The sequence below is a fragment of the Armigeres subalbatus genome, unplaced genomic scaffold, assembly GCF_024139115.2.
Source record: "Armigeres subalbatus isolate Guangzhou_Male unplaced genomic scaffold, GZ_Asu_2 Contig1751, whole genome shotgun sequence".
NCBI lineage: Eukaryota > Metazoa > Arthropoda > Insecta > Diptera > Culicidae > Armigeres > Armigeres subalbatus.
The window spans coordinates 1-9260 of NW_026942563.1; positions in this window are offsets into that span (position 1 = coordinate 1).

Genomic DNA, 9260 nt, shown 5'->3' on the forward strand with positions numbered 1-9260 from the left:
ACTGCCCTTTTTGTTTACGCTAAACTTGACAGGTATCAATTTTGTCACAGCAGCTTCTTGAAGCACTGGATATATTTTTATTTCACCTTGAATTTCACTTATCACTTTTCCTTTCCGCTCTTTTGCCTCTCGCACCAGATTAGTTGCAGCTGTTTTTTGCTGGTCCACAGGATTTTTTCTTTGATCAGATTAATTTATTAGAATAACTGCTTACAGGCTAGAAATTACGCGTTTTTTTTCGATCCGCAGGGGTGAAGGGATTGGGATGGATGTTTGAACGACATCCCCAAAAATCAGGAAACTCCAGGAAGCATTTTTAGGAACACACAAAATTTTCGCACCTTCCTACACACATTAAACTAACAAAAACTTATCCGACACGAGAAAATCGCCAAAAGCAATTATGCGAAGATCGAAATACTTATTTCAAGTGCAACTAGTTTATAGTAAAATTTACTAATTTCGAGACACACGATCCATCAAGAAGGCAAAATAGTATCGTACAAACGTCAGTCAAGGCTGGGGGCTACACTCAAACTGAAAAGATGAAAGACTGATGCATGCACCAACACACGCAGGAATACAACAATCTCATGGTTTGCTCACGAACATTAAGGAATTTCGCGACGCAAACAAAGCAACATCGTCGGCCAATGAAACATGCATAAGGTGCGAAAGCCACTAAACGCAAGCGTTTTAGTGGATAGAAACAAATGTAAACAAAAAGTGGCGATAATATTTGCAAAGCTTTTGAAGTAGGACTACGTCTTTGTTTTCAGTACACGCAACAAATTTTTGCGGTCGAAACTACCATTCCAAGGGTTATTTTAAAGAGCCCCGCACATATGATACGTTTGCGTTGCATCCCACCAGTTTTCTCATGGGAAATGTCTCAAACGCAACGCAAACGTATGCTATTTGCGGGGCTCTTCAGAATCCAGCATTTCGCGCGCGGTTGCCGTTTTTTAACACTTTTCTACGCAGCCCAGTATCAAAAAACGCAAAAAAATGTTGCAGTCAAAACTACCATTCCGAGGGTTATTTTAAGAATATGCACCGACAATTTTCAGCAGATAACAAACCCGTTTGATTTTACCATGCGCGCAGTAAAAATCAACTGTGGTCCATGCGGAATGTTGTCACATGAACTGAAACAGTACACAGAAAAAAAAATCCATGGTAACAATTACTATTTTGTAGACTACGCCATGTTTTTAAAACAACCACAAATTTTCAGTTAAATTCGCTTTGACGCAGCCGCGCTGTTGCCATCTAGCGGCAACGGACGTGTGCGTGAAATCACTGTTTTTCAACATTGTGAAGTATAGGAAGTGTATTTAAAAATGCTTTTAAAATGTTATTAACAGTGATATGTTGAAAACTTTTGAATACATACACAGAAAAAAATTCCATGGTAACGGTTACTATTTTGTAGACTACGCCATGTTTTTGAAACAACCACAAATTTTCAGTTAAATTAACCACGCATTCGGACAAATTCACCACTGATTCAGTTCATGCAACAACATTCCACCAGAACCACAGTTGATTTTTACTGCGCGCATGGTAAAATCAAACGGGTTTGTTGTCTGCTGAAAATCGTCGGTGCGTATTCTTAAATTAACCCTCGGAATGGTAGTTTCGACCGCAACATTTTTTTGCGTGTAGGGTTAGAATTTTGAAAAACTACATGTTAGGCTCCTTATCTACACATGTTTCTTTAATCAAAATATTTCAACTTTCTTGTTACCTTTATAAAAGTAAATTAAATTTCTAACCCAAAAAAATGATCAATTTTCGGCTAAAATTCGAGAGACAAATTAACTACTGATTCAGTGCATGTAACAACATTCCACCAGGACCATTTTATTGATTTTTACTGCGCGCATGTTGTCGGGTTTGTTGTCTGCTGAAAATCGTGGGTGCGTATTCTTAAATTAACCCTCGGAATGGTAGTTTCGACCGCAACATTTTTTTGCGTGTAGTGAATTTCTCTGAAACCATGGTAAAATTTACTGAAATTTCATGGTGGTTTTAAAAACAGAGCGTATAGTCTACAAAATAGTTGTTTCTAACATGGATTTTTTTTCTGTGTGGATATGCACTGACGATTTTCAGCAGATAACACACCCGTTTGATTTTACCCCGCGCGCAGTGTAAATCAACTGTGGCCCTTGCGGAATGCTGCCACATGAACTGAAACAGTGCTCCGAAACCGTGTTTGATTGTACTGAAATTTTATGGTTGTTGAACGTAGTACATATATAATAAGGTGGCTCAAAAAATAATTTTCCAAATTTTTCGATGGGTCGCCCTCTTATTCGGTTCTATTTGATGCCCTGATGCACTGGACAAAATTTCAGCCAAATCGGTCAATTTTTGGGGGATGCTAAACTCGTTTGAAGTTTATATGGAAAAGAGTATGCAGAAACATCGAAAAACAGTGATTATTTGCAGTTGGATGAAACAATTGACGACGAAGAACTATGATACTCATTCAGTTCTTGAAAAATTAAATACAGAATGTTATGCTAAAAACCGCAAGAAGATTAGAGTTTATAAAGCGAAGATCTTAGCATTTTACTGGAGTGTTGTATGCGAAAATTTATATCTTTTCGAAGGTAAAAGAAACGAAATTTGCTCAAACCCCACTTCAGATAAATGCTAATAACTTCACCAGGAAAACTCTAATCTTTTCGCGGTTTTCAGCATAACATTCTGTATTAAATTCTTCAAGATTTTAATGAGTATCATAGTCCTTCGTTGTAAATTGTGCCGTCCAACTGCAAATCACTGTTTTTCACTGAGATAAGCATTTCTCCAAAAAAAAAAAACTATTCCGAATTATTACAACTGACAAGCCATAAAATCAAATTTTTCGAACTTGTATACAACCGTGAAAAACAGAACCGGATCATGGGGTATAGCCTCCCGAATCAGTGCTTTATCCTGAAAGCCGGCTAAAAAAGTCTGTCACGATATGCTATATATCAGGCCTGCCCAACCTTTTCACGCCACGGGCCAATTTTTAGAATTCACACTTGCTAGCGGGCCAGAAAATATTCGGTACATAACTTTTTTTAAATTTTCAAAATCATCAGTGTTTTTTTTCATTATCTAAAAAACTAAACTCGATTGTTGCATGAGGAATCCATTTGAAACATTTCAGAAAAATTATTCAAATCGGTAAACGGTGTTGATAAAATGGGAATTTAGTTACTTTACCAGCATATTTGCATGAACTGTTTTCAACGGGATGAGAGAAATGTACCAGATTTCAGCAACCCACTGTGCCAAAGGGCTTCATGTTCAAGTCATTGAGATGTTTGGCGATATCTGCTAGAAAAGCCAAAAAAAACTCATCTATTCAGGATCATTCAGCTCGAGTAGTGGTTTTCCTTTATCTTGTAAAAATAGTTCCATTTTCCTTTCGAAAAAAATCTCTCAAGCATGGTACCAAAGTGTAGTTAATGAACTTCGCAATAATGCAGGAAGTCTTCGTCAACATCATTTATAATTGGTGGTGGTTAAGATCCCTAACGTTGATAAAGTTGATTGTCTTAATAACAAACGTCAATACTTGAGGAAAATTGATCGTTTTCGCATATCGATTCTATTGGTGAATATGCAGTATGGCAGGGAATATTTATTTATTTATTTGTCCACCGTCTTCAACATATAATTGTTGCACAGACTGTAACTTAAAGTAGTAACCTTAACCTATTTTTAAACGTAGACTTACTAATATTAAAATCGAAACAGTCGCTCATCATATCTTTGTGATTGCTTTTCCATGCTTAGAATTGTCACAACGCCATTGTTATTTCCTATCATTGATTGCTGGTGCTGCATCAATCACAAGGCCACTTGAGTTTTCCAAGGAGAAAAATAGTTCTTTCGCACAGGTCTTATCAGCCCTCAGGGTTTCTGGTTAGTTGTTCTCTGCATAGGGTTCGAAGCTGTCAATTTCTCTGTCATTCGGAAATGACCATCAATTCCTCTCATGAACACAGCCAATTTTGCAACGTTTCTTTTTTATCTTTATTAGAAAAGCTTGCAGCCCTGGGTTGGCTCACCTCTATGCCACGTTTTTCACGTCAGTATTTTCATCGTTTGCGAGAGAATTTCACGTAACGTAGCTTTCAAATCTTCTGCAAATCGTAGCTTTCAAAACTTTCACTCTTCACCGTGTTCCGCGCAAACTAATGCTTCTGAAGGAGGCTATTTCCTTGAGACTTACGATGTTGTAAACAACAACCTAAATGCTTTCCTTAACAAGCTCTCCGTCCTGGAAAAATTTCATCCGTTTTGCCAAAACCCTACTAACAGCAAAACTGGCCCGTACTGCATTTTCTGACTTCGTATGTTCTTGAGTGAAGAGAGTTGTTGTTTCTATAATCCATTGAATTAATAATTTGAATAAATGAATGTAAATTTAAATTGATCGAACCTCAAATATCATATTTCATAGAATGCTTGGATTCAGATTTTATTCTTTCAATAGAGCAAAACTTTCTGAACAAATTGAGCAAACCGGTCTTCCTTTTTCAACGTGAACGTAAACTACTCGCGACAAACTTTATTGGAAACGTGTCAAGCTTTGATTAAAAACTTACGTATTAAATAATTAATAATAAAAAAAGAACTTCCCGAGCCAGCTAGAAAACCTGGTGGGCCGAATCTGAGTTTATTTTTCTTACGCGCCGCGGGCCACAAAAAATGGAGTCGAGGGCCGCATCCGGCCCGCGGGCCGTACGTTGGGCAGCCCTGCTATATATGATCGTTTGCAAATGTATACAGAGGTGATAGGCTTTGTTTTTGATGGGATGGAAATAGGAGCTATGAGTTGAGCTATGAGTGGCGAACCGTTCCCATATTACAATTTGGGTAAAAAAAAATTCACCACCATACCAAATGTGTCATGTACATGACGCTGATAAGACCGGTAGTCCTCTACGGACATGAAACACACACACACTCGGAGTATTCGAGAGACGGGTGCTTAGGACCATCTTTGGCGGTGTGTAAGAAGACGGTGTGTGGCGGCGAAAAATGAACCACGAGCTCACCCAGCTCTACGGCGAATCTAGTATCCAGAAGGTAGCTAAAGCCGGAAGGGCACGAAGGGCAGGGCATGTTGCAAGAATGTCGGACAGCAACCATGCAAATTCCGATCCGGCAGGTACGAGACGGCGTGGAGCACAGCGAGCGAGGTGAGCAGACCAAGTGCAAAGTGACTTGGCGAGCTTAGGGCGCATTCGAGGATGGAGATATGCTGTCTCGAACCGTGTATTTACTTACTTACTTATGAATCCTGTACACTCAGAATTAAGAATAAACGTGGAAAGCTTAAATTTTAATCATTTTTGTAATTTGTAACATTTAAACATAGCATAGTATAAAGTGTATACTATCAAACAATTAAATTTATACTAAGCCTGTTTTGTGCTGGAATATTTCAAATTGTATTACTAATGTTTGCTCAAGTGTGATGAGACACGTTTTTTTTGTCCTGAAATCGCAAAAACCATCATCGTTCGTTCAATTGAGAAGAAATCCTGCGGCGCATGGTGAATCATATATATTTTCAAACGTAAGTTTATATGGCTACCTACCTGGTTGAGTATTTTTAATTGTTCAGCAATAACGATCACGATAACTGACGACACCGTTCGTGCGAGTCAGATTTTACCTGGACGCATCTGTAAAGAAAAAATACCCATGTTTAATCATGGGTATTTTTTTTCTTTTACAGATGCGTCCAGGTAAAAATCTGACTCCGCACGAACGGTGTCGTAAGTTATCGTGATCGTTGCCGAACAATTACACCAAGAATGGCGACTGAGGAGAAAATCCTGATCGAGCATACACACCGGCGCAGATTTTCCCAAGGACGAATGAGGTGGAAAAGCAAGAAAAGTTCAAGGGGCCGATTTTCGATACCATTTTCGTGCGTGTTGGTTCGGTAGGTGTGGAGAAATGCGGCCATCAAGGTCCAGGATGCGTTGCACAGGTTACACAACATCAAGACGCTTGAGGGGATGCACCCGAGGAACCGATGCCACCACTCTGATGCCGTACGCTGCTCTGTCCCAGTTCGGCGACAGATTATCAGCACTCACCACAACGTCTTTACCTAATCCTACGATGGCACAGGCAGTGACCGCGGCCACTGGGAAGCAAATCGAAGGTCCCGTTCGGCAACGTGGTGTCCGCCAAGGTGTTAATCGACAAGCAAACCAACCTGTTCAAGTGCTTCGTGTCGTTCGACAATGTGGCATCGACGCAGGCCGCTATCCAGGCGATGCACGGTTTCCAGATCGGCACCAAGCGGCTGTAGTGTACACCATGTGAAACCGTCGTTGCGATACAGTCTCAGCACAGGATGGCCATCATCGGTCCGCCGAAACATCATACGTGTCACTGGTTCCACGATCTGGTCGACGGATTTCAAGTCTTTTAAAAGAACTGAATTATTGCTCCGAGCTTGGACATCATCTTCAAATTTGCCGTTGTAATATTTTGTAGCTCACTTTTAATTTCTGATGCTTTTTAAAATTATTAAAATATAATAGATGAAACTTAAATTAAAAAAAGAAAATTGAATAATTTTTTATTGTTTCTGACAGATCAAAAACAAAACTGAAAACATTAAAACGGGCTTATTCTATTTTAATATATTGGTAAGTTATACTATGCGTTAATAAATCGAAGTTATACTATCTCCGTATTGTCCGAGTTTAAACTAACTCGGGGTCAACCAGGCGAATAGCCAGTTAGTATGACTTTTAAACTATTTAGCATACATTTATTTCTGAGTGTACACCTCCGGTAGCACGGCAAATGCTGGGTAAAGCGTACCATTGGTACTTCGCGTACCTGAAGGAATAAAATAGACCCCATCTTGCGGTCTTTAGCCTCTTACCCAGCAACTCCTATCCTTACCTCCCCGTGGTGCTGGACGGGATACGAGCAACCTTACACAGAAAAAAATTCCGTGGTAAAAACTACTATTTTGTAGACTACACTATGTTTTTGAAACTACCATGACATTTCCGTAAATTTTACTATGGTTTCAGAGAAATTCACCACTGTTTCAGTTCATGTGACAACATTCCGCATGGGCCACAGTTGATTTTTACTGCGCGCATGGTAAAATCAAACGGGTTTGTTATCTGCTGAAAATTGTCGGTGCATATTCTTAAAATAACCCTCGGAATGGTAGTTCCGACTGTAATATTTTTTTGCGTGTAGGGAAGATCGGGTAACCAACCCCGGTGGGAACTATGGTCGAATGCTGACAGGGAAGGGGGGGTTTGCTCCTCTCCGGGGGTGCAAATCATACTGAGCGTCTGTTCTCCATGTCAGGATCGGCTCACAACAGCGTCTGTTCTCCATGTTAGGGGCGGCTGATCATCATCCGAGTGCCAGCGAGGGACTCTAAGTGACACTGTGCATCATAGTCCACCGGGAATAAGGAGGAATGGTCCGGAATAGTCCTCCGGAAATTTAGGGGGTTTGGTGTCAGAACCTGCAAGCCAGCCTTTAAAAAAAACATACGCAACGAACAATCAACAAGAGAGTACGGACCGGAACCATCGGCGAAGACCACTGCGACGAAAAGGGACTAGCGATTGGAAACTCGATTCGTGGAACTGCAAATCTCTCAACCTCATCGGGAGCACAAGCATACTCGCCGATGTGCTCAAGGACCGTGGATTCGGCATCGTAGCACTGCAGGAGGTTTGTTGGAAGGGATCAATGGTGCGAACGTTTAGAGGTAATCATACCATCTATCAGAGCTGCGGCAACACACACGAGCTGGGAACAGCTTTCATAGTGATAGGCGATATGCAAAGGCGCGTGATCGGGTGGTGGCCGATCAATGAAAGAATGTGCAGGTTGAGGCTCAAAGGCCGGTTTTTCAACTTCAGCATAATCAACGTTCATAGCCCACACTCCGTAGGCACTGATGATGATAAGGACGCATTCTACGCGCAGCTGGAACGGGAGTACGACAGCTGCCCAAGCCACGACGTCAAAATCATCATAGGAGATTTGAACGCTCAGGTTGGCCAAGAGGAGGAGTTTAGATCGACTATTGGAAAGTTCAGCGCTCACCGGCTGACGAACGAAAACGGCCTACGATTAATTGATTTCGCCGCCTCCAAGAATATGGCCATTCGCTGCACCTACTTCCAACACAGCCTCCCGTATCGGTACACCTGGAGATCACCACTGCAGACAGAATCACAAATCGACCACGTTCTGATTGATGGACGGCACTTCTCCGACATTATCGACGTCAGGACATATCGTGGCGCTAACATCGACTCTGGCCACTATCTGGTGATGGTGAAACTGCGCCCAAAACTATCCGTCATCATCAATGTTCGGTACCGACGACCGCCGCAGTACGACCTAGAGCGACTGAAGCAACCTGATGTCGCCACTGCATACGCGCAGTATCTCGAGCCAGCGTTGCCGGAAGAGGGTGAGCTCGATGGGGCCCCTCTCGAGGACTGCTGGAATACAGTCAAAGCAGCCATTAACGACGCAGCGGAGAACAACGTCGGGTATATGGGTCGAAGTCGACGGAACGATTGGTTCGACGAAGAGTGCAGACAGATTCTGGAGGAGAAGGACGCAGCGCGGGCGATCGCGGTGCAACAAGGTACCCGGCAGAACGTGGAACGTTATAGACGGAAGCGGAGACAGCAGACCCGCCTTTTTCAGGAGAAGAAACGCCGCCTGGAAGAAGCGGAGTGCGAGGAGATGGAACAGCTGTGCCGTTCTCAAGAAACACGCAAGTTCTATCAGAAGTTCAACGCATCCCACAAAGGCTTCGTGCCGCGAGCCGAAATGTGCCGGGATAAGGATAGGAGCATCTTGACGGACGAACGTGTGGTGATCGAAAGGTGGAAGCAGCACTACGAGGAACATCTGAATGGCGCTGAGAGTACATGCAGTGAAAGTCAAGGCAGCGGAGGAGATGACTTCGTCAGTTCAGCGGACGATGGAATCCAACCAGCCCCCACCTTGAGGGAAGTTAAGGATGCCATTCAACAGCTAAAGACCAATAAAGCAGCTGGTAAGGATGGTATCGGAGCTGAGCTCATCAAGATGGCCCCGGAAAAGCTGGCCACTTGCCTGCACAAACTGATAGTCAGAATCTGGGAAACCGAACAGCTACCGGAAGAGTGGAAGGAAGGGGTTATATGCCCCATCTACAAGAAAGGCGACAAGCTGGAGTGTGAGAA